This window comes from Pleurodeles waltl, chromosome 7, assembly GCF_031143425.1.
Source record: "Pleurodeles waltl isolate 20211129_DDA chromosome 7, aPleWal1.hap1.20221129, whole genome shotgun sequence".
Lineage (NCBI taxonomy): Eukaryota > Metazoa > Chordata > Amphibia > Caudata > Salamandridae > Pleurodeles > Pleurodeles waltl.
The window spans coordinates 68,208,234-68,223,450 of record NC_090446.1 but is presented as its reverse complement, the minus strand read 5'-3'; the positions used below and the strand labels follow the sequence as shown (position 1 = coordinate 68,223,450).

Sequence of the window (15,217 nt, the reverse complement as noted above, 5' to 3'; positions counted from 1 at the left end):
TTCAAGTGTGGTGTCTAAATAATTGTAGTTTAAATCCCTTTTTAATGGTAAAGTTGGATTTTAAATCATAATTCTGAAAATGCTACTTTTAGAAAGTTGGCATTTTCTTTTCCGAAACATTTGAGCAGTAGCAGCACCCGACCCCTCAGCGCCTTGAGACCCTCACGGGTGGGTAGTGCGCTCCACAAATGTATTGATTGATTGATTGGTTGCATGTGTCGAGGTAGAAATAAAATACTTAGGGCTTAATTTCGACTGTAGCGTCCGAGGATCGCCGCACTCGGGTTGCCGGTCTGACCGCTGCATTCTGGGCAGTCTGACCGCTCAATTGTAACTCTGACGGGTGAATCTGCCTGAGGACCACAGCCCCGCAGAGAACATTGTTCCCAATGGACTGACAGTGGTCTTGGTTGTAGTCAGCCACTGCGGCGCTAAACTTAGTGCCACTGTGCTGATTACAGCCTTGTTCTCTGCCAGGCTTATCATGGCGGTTTCCCCACCATGAAAAGGCTGGTGGAGAACACGTCCAGGGGCCACATGGGGGCCTCCTACCCAGCACCCTTGAAAAGAGCACTGCTTTCCGCATTTCAAGGGTGCTGGTGCACCCTGCATGCGGCAGCATTGCCGCCAGCCCTATTGTTACCCGGGAACAATGCCCCTGCACCTTTCCCACTGGGCTGACTGATGGGAACCTTGGTTCTAACCCATCAGTCCAGTGGGAAAGACGTATTTGGCTCAGAGAGAAAACCTCCGGGTCTGCGGTGGTCTTCTCTCCCGAAGGCTGGTAGACCACCGAGTGGCCCGCCAGCCTCGTAATGGGGCCCTTTTTCTTTCTTTTACTTGTACGAAAGCAAGTATTTGACTGGACATTGATTTGTTGTTCATTTTGTGTGATCTTTGATTTATCAGTCATGTTCACTGACCTCTGTCTGTACTTCCCCGAGGGAGCCTTGACTGCTCATCCACAGCTACCACTGAAAGCCAAGTGCAGAAGGGGTACTCGGCCCAGTTGCTCATGATCTATAGTAAGTCAAGCCGCAAGATATCAGAAGTCAAAGCCCTCAACCATCACGGTTGGGCCCTCTGAAAGGAATTTGGACAATGAGCTTTAGCTTAGGTCGTTGTTGTGCATTTGTTTGTGTCCTTTACCGTGTAATGTTTGAAAATTTACTGTTGTCTTACTTGAAAAAGTTTTAGTTTTGTTTTTTTGCAGTTTGCCAAATTCTTTATTAGAGGTTTTTCCCTTGATTCTGTGGAATGTTCTCTTGTGTATTCTTTGAGTTCCTGCAATTTCTTCTTTGAGTGTTAATTTGTGCCTTCATTCAAGTTTCCTCCTGTGCCTTCTTGTCCCAGTTTCTTTTGTCTTCTTTAGCTTTCTCTTATTTTTCCTTTTAGATAGTAGGTCTGTCTTTTTGAACCTTCCCCATCTCATTGACTTTTTTTCATGTGCTTTCTTTGATCATTTTCTTACGGCTTTTTTTTTTTACTTTCTCTTTTGTATTCGCTAAGATGTTGCATGTGTCTTATTTTAGTTTTCTCCTATGTCTTTTGCTTTTGCATATTGTTTTCTTTTAACTTCTGCTTTATGATTATTTTGCTGGGAGAAAACATTGATAGACTCAAAGTCACTGGAAAAGAGGAATGTTTTGATGTGTTTGTTTTGCATGTGTATGTGAATTATATTTATGTGCACTGATGTCGGGTGTCAGGTTTTATGTATTGTATATAATGTTTTTGAGTTGCCTTTATGTTTGTGTTCTGAAGTTTGCAAAATAATGTTTTGCCTCATATTTAAAGATATCACCATTTGTGAACATTCATTTTTATTTGTTACAAAGGGTCATTTTCAGAAAGATAATTTACAAATGTAGATTTACTCTCATGTAAATTTACTCTTGCGCCTAGGTTTAAATCTGCACTTTTTTGCTATTCTCCACTTCTAAGTGCATAAAAATATGTCTCTAGTATTTGAAAGTAAGGCTGAATAGATGTAAAATTACCACTAGTCATTTTTTACGCATATGGAGAGATCTCCACAACCATTGAAGATATGTCTCTATAGCAAAATATAGGAAACATGAATACAATGTATTGTTTTATTTAATACAAACACATATTTTAATGAAAAATAAAATTGTAAACTAATTAAATTAAATATTAATAAACTAGAACTAATAAAATAAAATATTATAGCACCATAACTCATCAACTGAATGATTCATAATTAATTAGACTATATTAATTTATTTTAAATATGATATTTCTAAACAAAATGTAAAAAAAAGTTAAAGCCAAATCACGGTGTTCAATTTAACATTATTCTTATGATGTTTTATTTTAAATCTCCACAGCCATTATTTACTAAGTGAGGGTGTTGCAGTACCTGTGCGTGACCATGTCCACTACTAGACTTACTCCAAGGCTAGGATAGAGTACATATGTGAATATTTTGTGGTCTTGTGGGATGAAGTAATTTTAGAATTGTAGTTGGTGAAAAGCAATGATTGTACTCTTTATGTACATGTCCCTCCCTTATCTCCCTCTTCTCTAAACCATTTATTACTCCTCTCTAAACCTTCCTTGGGTGTTGTAAGTACTCCCCATTTCCAGCCACTCCCCCTGGTCACTGCCACATCTACTACTGAAACACATACTTATTTGTGCAGAGATCTCCACTTGAGAACACTGGCTCCAATTACAAGTTAAACAGATTTAGGTGTGAAGATGCCAAGTAGCTGAAATTGAGGATTGTCTGAGCTATGTGCCCTTGCCTTGTTTTTAATGATGACACTTCTCCTCAGATGTAACTGGTACTACTACAGGAGACACGCCCAGCAGGTTATAATTACCAGTTTGCAGGTTCATAGGAAGCACTAGGGGACAGAGATGTATTCACGTAGATCTCTCCTGTTCCAGGTTTCAAAGAAATGACTATTCCTCAAAGGCAGTTATGTTATGGCTACGGGTCAGTGGTGTGTTGACCAGCTGACAGAACTGTGGTGGATGTGCCACACCCACCTCGCAGGTGGAATTTGTATACGTGATTGGTTGCATCGTGATTGAGGTGGCAGACTCAATCCTGATTAATCGAGGTGACTTTAACAGTGCCATAATTGAGGCTGAATTGACTGCTGTGGCTTCAACTACTTTTGGGTGGCTTTTGATCTAATTGGCAGAGAGTAACTCTGGAAAAAGTTGACTGCCTGAAATATGTCTACAGAATATATTTCAGTTCCTTGTGTTGATGTGGACCTACTTACTGACTCATTAAATGGATTTGAGTACACATTGGCTTAAAGCGGGCGTGTGCTAGCCCCTGCCCTATCTCCAGACAGACTTACCCATTCAATTCAAAGAAACTGCTTCCTTTTCTCCTAGAATAGGCAGAGCCCAAGTCTCATGTTTTCTTGATCAGTCTGCCAAGAAAGTAGGTGGACGTTCGTGAATAATGCATTAATAATCACCTCACATTACATATTGAGAAAACAAAGGGCCTGATGTAGATGTCAGCGTAGGTATTACTTCATCATAACTGTGACAGATATCCTGCTCACTGAAATCTAAATTCTATTATATCCTAAGGGATTTAGATTTCGGCGGACGGGATGTTTTGACAGAGTAACCCCTCTGCTGACATCTAAATCAGACCCAAAGAGTCTAGATTTTGGGAAAAATATAGTATATATTCATGGCAGTCTGAAGAGAGAGTACATTCATATAAATATCTTGGTTTAAAATGTTCTGCTTTCTTAATTTAGGCACCAAATTTAGGTCAGGTATTTGTCCACTCTGTGATAACCTTGGGCAGTTTAGAAAAGTCTAGTTGTGAATATCGGAACTATTTACTATGTCCCTTTTATTAGCTTTCAAAGGGAAAGTACCACTGGCCATTCAGTAAGGTCCAGAACTACTGGCCTTTGACCATAGAACCTCCGACAAGTCATCGGGAAAAGAAGTTTGAAACAGAAATTAAATCTTACACCCAACTCCGTGATTGAAGGGTCAAGCATGAGCCTGGGCTGATATCATGACATGATTTAGGAGGGGCATGCAAAGTTAAATTTACACTCTTTGGATTCTAGCCATCAAAATAAAATCTTCATCCTATGTTTGAGTGACATAATAAGGAGTGAGAGATCATGGGTCAAGTCAGTTTGAAGGCAGGTGAACTTGCACAAATACCTGCATAATGATTTTGGTTGTATACAGAAGTGGGGCGTTTTTCCTCCTATGCAAGCAATGAAATGTTCAGCCATGAAAATTTGTGGAAAAAGAGATTAGGATTACCTAGAAGAGAAACCCTCCCTCACCCTAACTTTAAATTCTTTGGGAGATGATGAGATTTTTCCTTACATGGATCAGAATCCAGCCTGACCGCTAAGGGTAGCAATCCTCAAGTTCAGGCTGGCTGTAATACCTTGTTTCCCATGCTCAGAGTAGCATCATTTATTGGGGCTAATGAATGGTAATGAGTGGTAAATATACATATATTTTGATAGACTGCATTATGTTTTTAGCTTAACATCTATAGTTTTCAAACCTTTGATTGATCAAATATGATGAAATGTCATATTCTTCAGCAGCTAATCTTTTAGCTGATGTGCTCTTCTTAGATGTGAAGTTAGGTCTTGGTCGTTTTAGAATTTCTTAGAAAATGTGTTTCTCTTATTCATGAATTGTATAGTTTATGTCTGCTTTCTATGCATGATGCCTGTAATTGTTTGAAAAAATTGTAGTGTGTTAATAATCTGATTGTTTGACTGATTAAATTATGTATTAAATAAATGTGGCAGGGTCAGATCAGGCCCCCTTGAAATAATCGGGCCCTGAAACCACTACCCAGGTGAAATTCACAAAAACTCTGGGATTAGGAGATGCTTGAAGACATATCCACATTTCATAAAAGGAATCTCAATTTTTATGTCTGGTTTGACAGTGCAGTCTGTTGTGATTAACAATAAAAGAGCTTTGAGAGTACTACTTGGAGGGAGGACTACACTACAACCACATTTTGGTTACCCTGAATATGGATATAATTGGGATAAAGGTGTATGCTTCCTCCAAAGAGTACTTGTATTGAACCTTTTGGCTGGGTGAAAGCCTACACACTGCAAAGCACTTTATTATAAAATGTTGTGGTAAAGACAATAGAACAGGTGGATTTATTGTGAAAATCATATGTGAACAGCAAACCATTTAAGTGTGGATTGTTATTACTTGATATGAAAGCCTGCAGAGAAGCATTTTGTTACATGGAATCTCACAGATTACCTAGTGGGCAAGCATTTTGTTATTGGTTAACTCCTCTGAAACAAAAACCCTCATGAAAGAAGATTTGCACTGTGAGAATCTATGTTAGGCCCTCTTGGAAGAGATAGTATTAGGCTTTGCCAACTGTAATTTTGTTTACATTTGCTATTTTATGACTGTACACCTGATGCATGTTTTGTGGGAAATCTTAAGCTCAGTACAGCAGGTCTGGTTTTGTTAAGGTGACAGCTAAATGCCTGACTGGCTCACAATAACAGGGCATTTCCAGTGCCATAGGGTTAATGTTGATTATGGAAATTTTAAATAAAGGCTGGAGGCCTGATTTATTTACCACTTTACACTTATGTTACAGCCAAAAGGCCTTTATGGGTGCAATTTATTTTGCACTATGCTAAAGCTTGCAATCAGATATTTTGCTTCATGAAATCTCACTGATAACCTTTGTTGGTAGGGATTTTGTTGTCGGTCACCCCCTTTGAGACATCCTAGGGATAGAATATTTGAACTGTAATAATTCTTGCTAGAATTGTTTTGAAGGCCTGGCAGGCAGGATCTTGAATTTCAAAATCATCAGATAATACTTATGTCCATTCATATAACTACATATCCATACAGATACGGAGAGGGCCTTTGGGTCATCTGTCTTCTGCCACTTGTTTGTCTGCTCAGTGCCCCAATGAATATTTTTGTGGTTTCTTTTGCATAGTGTTTGCCTTTCCCCAATTCCCCTTTCCCATCCATTCATCGAGCCCCTAACCCTCTTCCCCAGGGCTGTGGGATTTATTGAGGTGTGACATAATTTTACACCATAAGTGGATCACACACTTGCTGGGGAGAATGTAGTGATAGCGACACCAACTCACTGTATGACCTTCTTTTACCTGAGCAATATTCCACACCGGCCCCATCAAGTACCATTTATACTCTGTTTCCATCCATGACAGTGAACTGCTAGGGGTAATGGTTCAGTACACGTCAGTCATTGGCTCTTTTGCCCTCTGAATGATGGCATTTTCTGATCACACTTTCAAATCTGCCTGGAAATTAGTGTTCTTAATTAAGGGCCCGGTCTGGTTGGCCAGTCCTTTAGCTTTCAATTTTATCCTTTAATAGTTCCTTTTCCACCTATTTGCTTTTCCACTTCTCATTTAATTTTTCTTAAGAGGGTACCACAGCTCCGCAGACAGAGATAACAGTGCGCTTGATTGCTGCTCAGTTCATCTGCAGCGCACCCCATCCCACATGGCGACTTCCTCTAATGCAGTCACCATTTTGGAATGCTGTTGTCCATATTGTATCATCGTTTTAACATTCGAAGATGGCCACCATACTGACTGTAAATATGACAGCCATACTGGAAATGTAAAACAATGATATACTATGTACATTATCACTACAAGAGGAACACTAGATGCTATGTTTAGTTTCATTATTTTTAGCATATACCTGTCATGTTTAGATGGCAGCATTGTTTCTTCTTTCTACTTGTATTATTTTCACTTATCTTGCATATGCTGTTGGGTTTTTTTTGTTTTATTTTAGTTGTGTCAGAGGGTGATTGAAAGAATGAGTCAGTGGGTGAGTGAATAACTGCATGAGTGAAAATGTGAGTATCAGAGTGCACCTTTATTGACTTATTGGCAGGGTCATTGGAAATATGCGATAATGCGGCAGGTGTGAGTTTCGCATAATTGTAGATTTGGCACATAATCCCTCATCTGTTGCATAATCTGCATTTTTTAACAAAAAAATTGTTCCCACTCAAACAGTTTAAAAGGTAGTAAAAATGCAGCAATACGTGTTGCTACGCAGTAGAAAGCCTTTGGAAAGGTTGACTGGTCACTTTTCTGTACTTCATTGCTATATTTGGGTGTTAAATTGGTACTAATGAGGTGCAACTAATGTCCAGACAGTGTTACAAGTGTACAAATGACAAAATAATGAAGTATTACTATTACAAAATATGCTGCATAATTTGTCTTTTCTTGCCACATAATTTACTAAACCTTGCTGCATAATTTGACCCTCCCCTGCCACATAATTCCAGTGGTCCTGCTTACTGGATTCCTAAACCCGTCAAAGATACAAAAGACACTTTCATTTGCAAGCCAGATCTATTGGCATTGCCAATACTTGTTATCTATAGGAATCCCCAATCATTATCCCTGTGTTGATGACTATGGGGGACTCAGGATACACAGAAGGAGTTATGAGCAAGGGCTCAAGGGTGGTAAAGTGGTTACATGGTTGAAAACGCAAGACAAACGAGTAGATGGGTAGAAACTACTGAAAATTTAGAAGAGGTGTTTTGGAAGAAAGACACAGGAAAGCCTACAGCACTGTGAGACGATTATTGGGATTTTTACTCTTGCCGGGTATGGTGCAGCAATACATACGTAGTTTGTTTTGTAGCTGGTTTGCGCCTTCCACGCTTTTCAGAATGTTGTCTACCGACACAGCTGGAGAGCGTGAGAAGGGACGAGTTAGCCTCCTCAACTAGTCTCCTACAGGGGGTAAGGTCCTTAGTCCCAAATTAATACCAGTAGAATAAAAAAAAACATGCTGCACACTTACTATGCCCAGGGCTGCTGGGATTTTATAGGCTGCAAGGTCATAGTGAAACTTTCTGAAGAAATGAGGCAAGCGAGCTTAATGACTGAGTCATTAACCGGGTAAACCAGTGGTTCTTAACCTTTTGAATCCTGTGGACCCCTACTTAATAACTACTGGAACTCGGGACCCCCACTGAATCATTTTTGGAATCTGGTGACCTCCACGCAGTCATTGCTGGAAGCAGAGGAAACCAGTCTACGCATTTTCAATGATTTAAACTAGAAAACAATACACAAAAGTAAAGAAACAAGCATTCATCAAACATACACAAATATTTAATCTTTATTTAATTCACAAGAAATATAAAATAAATCAAAATGTTAATTTTTAGTGGGAAAGTTGGAGCTGAGGCCACTCTACCTTTTGTTTGATGTATTTGCACAGCTCCCACAAATCAATCTGAGGATAACAACTTAATGTATAGCCTTCAACTTCAAATTCCTTCACAAGGTCAGAACGTTTTAAAATGTTCTTCTTTACATTTTGCTTTTTCATTTATATGCACTTTATTATTCTGTTAATATTATTTCATTTTCTAAGCAGACCCATTGAGTAGGCTTTGCGGACCCCCAGGGGTCTCTGAACCATAGGTTAAGAACCACTAGGGTATACCATTTACAATTTATTGAGTGTCTGTGTAATGTTTTTTGTCAATGTTTAATGTTTCCTGTGTGTCTCTAGCGTGTTTTGCCCTTAAGCTGCTGTAATTTTGCTTGACTTGTGTATTGTGAATTTACATTGACACTTGTGAATCTGACTGTATGATGATGTTGCATCAGTACAGGTGGATGTGTGCATGAAAAGTTTTGAGGATTAGTGACAGGCCAGGCATCCAAACTTCTAGAAAGGAATTACCTATGTCAAAGAGGATGACTTGAAAAGCCATCCCAGGGTCCTGGAAGATCCTTCGACTACCTTAGAAGCCATTCTCACATCATCAGACATCACCAAACTCTGAAAGTCGTCAGCAGAGTTTAGAAAAGAGTGCCTGATGATTTGAGAATGAAATGAAATGATTACCTGATCACTTCTCAAGATGACATTGTTCCTGATTATTTGAGGATGAACTGAAAATGTTTATCCGATTACTCCATACTAACTATATGGAGAGTCTCCTCTTTTGCCTCGGAGTACATACAAACACAAAGGGCAGCTGAGAAGACAGCCTCAAGAAAATGCAATCAGGCCAAGGAACGGATAGCACAAACAGGGAGACATTGAAGGAGGAGGTCTACCATTTTTAAAAATGTTAGCTAGGATGTCATAACTGGCTGAATGTACAAGACAAATGGGGATCCCTGATCTGATGCAGCAGCTCACCAAGGAAATGCAAACTGAAATGACTATAGAAATTTAGAGCTACTCTCAAATATTAACAATAGGATATAGATAGAACCACATATATGAAATTTACAACTAATTCTGTATGTCTACTAGTATATATATATAGATATACATGTTTAATGACTATGGTGGTCATTCCGAGTTTGGCGGGCGGCGGTTGCTGCCCGCCAAGCGGGAACCGCTACTTGGCCGCTCCCCGGTCACAAGACCGCTGAGTCCATTCTGACTTTCCCGCTGGGCTGGCGGGCGCCCGCCAAGGGAGCGCCCGCCGGCCCAGCGGGAAAGAGGCCTGCAACACTGAAGCCGGCTCCGAATGGAGCCGGCGGTGTTGCAGGTGTGCGACGGGTGCAGTTGCACCCGTCGCGCTTTTCACTGTCTGCTAGGCAGACAGTGAAAAGCATACTGGGGCCCTGTTAGGGGGCCCCTGCACTGCCCATGGCAGTGGCATGGGCAGTGCAGGGGCCCCCAGGGGCCCCAGGACAACCGTTCCCGCTTCCTGTTTCTGGCGGTGAAAACCGCCAGAAACAGGCTGGCGGGAAGGGGGTCGGAATCCCCATGGCGGCACTGCTTGCAGCACCGCCATGGAGGATTCGCCCAGCCGGGGCTAATCCGGTGGGAAACCGCCGGACCCGGTTTTCCGACCGTGGCTTTACAGCCGCGGTCGAAATGGGCAATGAAGCACCGCCAGCCTGTTGGCGGTGCTTCAGTCATCCGTGGCCATGGCGGTCGAAGACCGCCAGGGTCAGAATGACCCCCTATATGTCCAGTCTGGGGCTACATTCAATTCCTAATTTTGGTTAATAAAAAAATATAACATTATCACTTTACAAAGTATTTTATTTCTCAAATATATGATTTATACAAAAACACTAAGCTGATGAATGGAAATCACAACACTAACTCAATCACACCACATTCATCCTAAAATAAGATATACTTATACGTAGAAAAAGAATAAATACTCTTAATTACAAAAGATTCCTAAAAGGCTCAAATACAATAGAAATTCCAATCCATATACATGTACATATTAATAAAATACAATATCTAACATTACAACAATCTAGAATAGTGATGTAGTATGAACCCGAAGCCTACGCGCGTTTCGGTGATCTTCTCTTAATGAGGCCACCTTCATCAGGGCAGTTCCCAACCATCTAATCAAATATTGCAGTAGGCCCAAGGACAGGACAATCTAACAACACTGTAGATTATGTTCTGGATTCACGTCACATTGATAGATGACATCTGCAAGGTAAAGGGTGTATAATCTCTCCCAGTTGGAAAACCATCTCTTATGGAAGGATGGAAAGCCTGACCTTCGTACGGTAAGAGATAAACGCCAATGGAAGTATGGTTATACTGTCTTAAATATGTAGAGGGACTTCTCTGCATGAACCACTCTTCAGAAAGATACCGATTGCCACATGCTGTAATAAGAGTATCAGCTGTAAAAGCTTAACACTGGATAATATGAATTTGCTTCATTCCTAGTTTGAGAGTAGCTCTAAATTTCTATAGTCATAACTGGCTGAATGTGTCACATGTGACAGGGGTGTGCCTCTCAACTATGCATTGAATGTTTAGATACCACTGCAAGGCATGCATTTCTTGGTTACTGTGATGCCCCAGGTACTGCAGCAGGGGCCCAGCTGGACAAGTCAGAGCACATCTGGGCCCCACAGTCTGCTCACAGGTCATCAACCACAGTGAAAGGCCAACGTGTCTGTGCATGCATGTCATTCGTGTCAGGGGCATAATGCAGACCCCTGCAGCACTGGGAGGAAGGGCCTCAGCCTTTAAAAGGGCCCCATTCAGCCCAAGATCAATAGTTATCTGTGAGATATGGGAGACTCAGGCCTCCCTCATTACATTCTTCAGAAGGGTCCCCGTCATTTTGCTTCATACCACTGTCACGTCGGAGAGGCAACTGTAATCTCAAACAGTACTTGTGTCTAGAATTACTATTTTTATTATTTTTTTCAGTTTTATATATCCCGAACTCGACCCAAAGGTATTGGGCCACTTTACATGAGCACCAGTTATGTTGCACAAGGACACATTCATTTTTGGTCGCCACAGGGAGATTAAGTGATTTGCCCAGAATCACAGGATGTTGAACCAACACTGAGACTCAAATCTGGTTCCCCAGCTCCAATGTCAGCAGCTCTGGCAGTTACACCGCATCCTCATCCTTTGTCTAACATTCAAAGGCCATTCAGGCATATTACAACTCTGTGGCTCTTTCAGTCGCTTAACAAAACTTGAGGGGGCCACCCTGCGAAGTCCCTGTGGGGGCCCTCTCCCCCCCGGACCCAGTCAATGTACTGGGCTGAGGGGGCCCCCTGAAGCTCGCCCCCCCCCCACAGTGCTGGGACTGCAGGGGCCTGTGTTACGCCACTGGGCTCTTTGCACCTCCGCAAATGTGTGTGAGTGAGTTGGGGGGAGTACTATTGTATGTGGTTAGATGTCATGTGCTGTCATCTCGCTCAGGATCCTCATCTGCAGCTGTTCACTTTGTCAATAAACAACCACAATTGGACCCCATCACCACTCTTAGGTGCAGTCTGAGCAGAGAGGCCAATAGTTAAATGGACAAGAACACTCCTTCACTCCATTTTCCTTTCAGAGATGCAGACATATATCCATGCACTGGACCTCCACCCTCTCAAGGACTGAGACCCACACACAGGGCTTTAAGTGTGCCAGGTCCCTACGGGTCTCAGACTTGATAGTAATTTAAAATGGACATTGAAACGGGTCCCTTTCGGGCTCTGTATTCGTGTCCTTAACATCTCATGCAAAAACACTGATCAAACGACGCGTGTAAAAAACATGAATGTAATCCATGCTTTTCCTACCTATATTTCATATCGTTTCCTTAACCTTTCATTTCTTTCGAGTATTTCATTTTTCCAGGATGTTGTGTTAAGCTTTTGTTTTCTTTTCAGCCAGCATGTTCCTCTTGCCTAGGGCATAATTTGAAGTGAGTCGCATCCAGGAGTTCTTAATGGAACACAGCTAAAGGCAGTGTGAGATTCTCTCAGTGCCTGTCATGGGCAAAATGTGTTCTGAATACCTGGTCATCCAATCCTTGGCCTCTGTGCAATACTCACAGAACAATCGTCAAGTATGTCACTTACTGTTGTGATTCTATGCAAACGTGTGGGTGAGTGGCACTCTAAGCATATGTTAGTGTATTATATTTAAGCCACACCCACTAACTATATAGGCCCTGCCCCTTTCAGGGACCCTACCCCCACTTTTAACAATCCACTTAAAACCCTTCATACACACAGCCAGTGTACCTCATTTCTCCTGATCTGCAGCACTCTGTGATTTTGGGATCTAATCCAGTGCTTAATTTGTAAATAAAAATGTGCTGCTGCCCAAAGCTCTCCTCTGAAACATGCGGCTGCTGCAATTAAATGTGTGAGCATGGAATACTGAGGCAGCCTAATCCTGCAGCCATTTTGGCCCTTTTTAATCCATTTACAGCCACTCCCTGCCCCTTCAGGTCACTCTTGTAGCTTTCTCCTTTTTCCCTTTGTGAGGCTTTTCTATCTTTCTTTGCTCCGTCTTTCCCATATGTCTTTTGCTCACAGTAAATGCTTGAGGCAGAAAAATAAGTGCTGGTGCCCCGCACCAGAAACCACCGGCTCAAATTAAGCACTTATCCAATCACAACTCTATTGCTCCACATTCGAGCCTTTATTGAGGCTGAACAGAGATATTTTAAGGCATGCTCAAAGTGGGCTCTGGCCCAGGGCCCCAACTTATCATGGGCCCCCTGATAGATCTGGCTCTATTCTCCATACAATTCTACCCTGATGAACTTGAATGTCTAGATTACTTACTGGTAATTTTCATTACTCTGATTCTTCCTCCCTCGTCCCAGTACTTATGACCCTCCTCCCTTCCACCCTTCCTGAGAGCCTTTATCAAGAATCTGATAGAGGGCTTTGTAAAACAGGAGTTTATAGGAGGACGACTGTCGTCATCCATTAAAATGGAAAAAAGCCTGGGAAGTGGTGACCGTTTGGGGATTGGAGGCTAAATCCTCAATGGGTATGGAATGGGACGAGGAAGGAAAAGAGGAGGTAATGATTTTTGAAACAGAGATTGTTTTAAATGCTATTTTCCTCTATTTTTATTAGAGGTAACGTGTAGGAGTCTAGTACTGACATTTTGCAGAGAAATGTTGTGTTTATGTTATAAAACACCATGCAACATTGATACAAAAGTTCCTTTTAAATTAATACAGGACCTCACATATGAGAAATATTGCAGTAGGTCTGTTGCTATATTGAAAAAAACAAATGATTACCCCTAAATATTAAATGGAAACACATTTAGATTTTAGACTAGTCTGCAGTGCCAGTGACCTGACCAAAAAGTGCATGAAAAAGCTGAAATTGGGTCATAAATCCAAAGTTGCTCCAAACAGGGTCCCCCCCAAAGTATGTCTGGCTCAGGGTCCCCAGAATCCTTAAGATGTCCCTGAGGCTGAAAAGTCCCTCTGCAGAACAGATGGTAAAGAGGATTTCAGGTAAAAACACCTCATCCTACCCACTGCCGCTTTGAATCTAAATCTGCCGCCCTGTGCGCCCGCCCCATACTGCACTCCCTGAAGCTCACTCTTTCATAGAACTGGGTGCTGGCAGGGAGCCCAAGCAACTGAGCACGGACAAAGGACAGTCAGTTCCTTCCCCGTTGGGCAAATCCCTGCTTCTGTCGGGCATCAGGGGCATCGGGGGCAGAAACCCAGACTGGGCAGGAGTTGCCAAGTTCGGAGGCAAGGACGGCCAACCATCCGGCCCTCCCACATGTTGGTGATTGCTCTCGGGTGTACTGAGGGGGTGGGATGCTTAATTCCCGGACACACATGACGGGCCTCCACTGCCACCCCCAAAAAGTCCCCCTTCTTGGCAACGCTTCCTTTAGCAGACCCACTCCGAGGACCTGGAAGAAGGAGTAAAACGGTGTTGTGTCACTGCCACCAAGCGTTCATTTGGAGAACTGCAGATACAAAATAAAAGTTCCCACCTGGTCAGTTTTTACGGCCTGGCCTTTGTCCAGGCTGATTAAAATGCTAGCCAAAAAGGTGAAATTTGACAGTTCTTCCCCTTTCAAATGCAAACCTAAAAACAGCAGTGACATAAAAACTCAGTAAAACATTGTGAAGCAGTCTAAATAGTTTCAGAATGATTATCAAAGTAATCAGAGGGCTGATTGCCTTGCGCCAAGAGCACCATGACAATTTTATGTGACTTTGTTCTACCTGGCTGTTCCAGGAAAGTAAAACATAAACAAATGGCCTTTTTTTTCGAATAATGGTGGCAGCCTTAATCAGAGCTTAGCTGCCTTGCATCACAAACACTACACCCTGTAAATATTGCGCAAACCTTTTGAGGTGGGACAGCACCTCGTCTTCTAGTCATACGATCTTGGGATGAGGGAAATTGTACAGCATCAACAAACACAGCCCAACAGCGCCCTTGCCCATTTTCAGTTAGTGTTTGCCCCACCTTCTCTCTCCCCAGGCCCTTTGCCCCTCCCCCTCAGATACAGACCTTTTAAACGCTGGAGGCAGATGCGGAGGCATACCCTCATTTCATTCCCTCTTTGGAAGTGACGAGTTCAGCTGGGGGAGCTCGCCGTCAACCCCGTTCCTCTGGGGCTTCAGCTGACCACCACCCCCTTCTTAAGACCCCTGACCCTGCGGGTCTCCCCGTCACCCCTCCTCTTCCTCACTGCTTCACCAGAATGTGGGTCCTGGGTCTCCTCACCTGCTCCCTACTGCGCACGGCTTCCACAGTGCCATCCGAACCGTAAGTGAACTAGCCTGTGAGGTAATGGGAGGGAGATCAATACGGGGGAACTTTTCCTCTGACGTCAGAGGCTCCACCTGTGGTAGAGCCTGGATCCTGTACAGAGTAGAACCAACATTCGACAAATGTATATGGTGTGAAAGATAGCTACTGTGGCC

The 15,217-nt window shown here is 42.4% G+C and overlaps 1 protein-coding gene across 1 annotated transcript in view; it reads left to right on the top strand.

Moving 5' to 3' along the window:
* The window catches only part of LOC138303650 (alpha-2-macroglobulin-like), a 219,124-nt gene that overhangs the window by 6,446 nt on the left and 197,461 nt on the right, over positions 1-15,217 (top strand).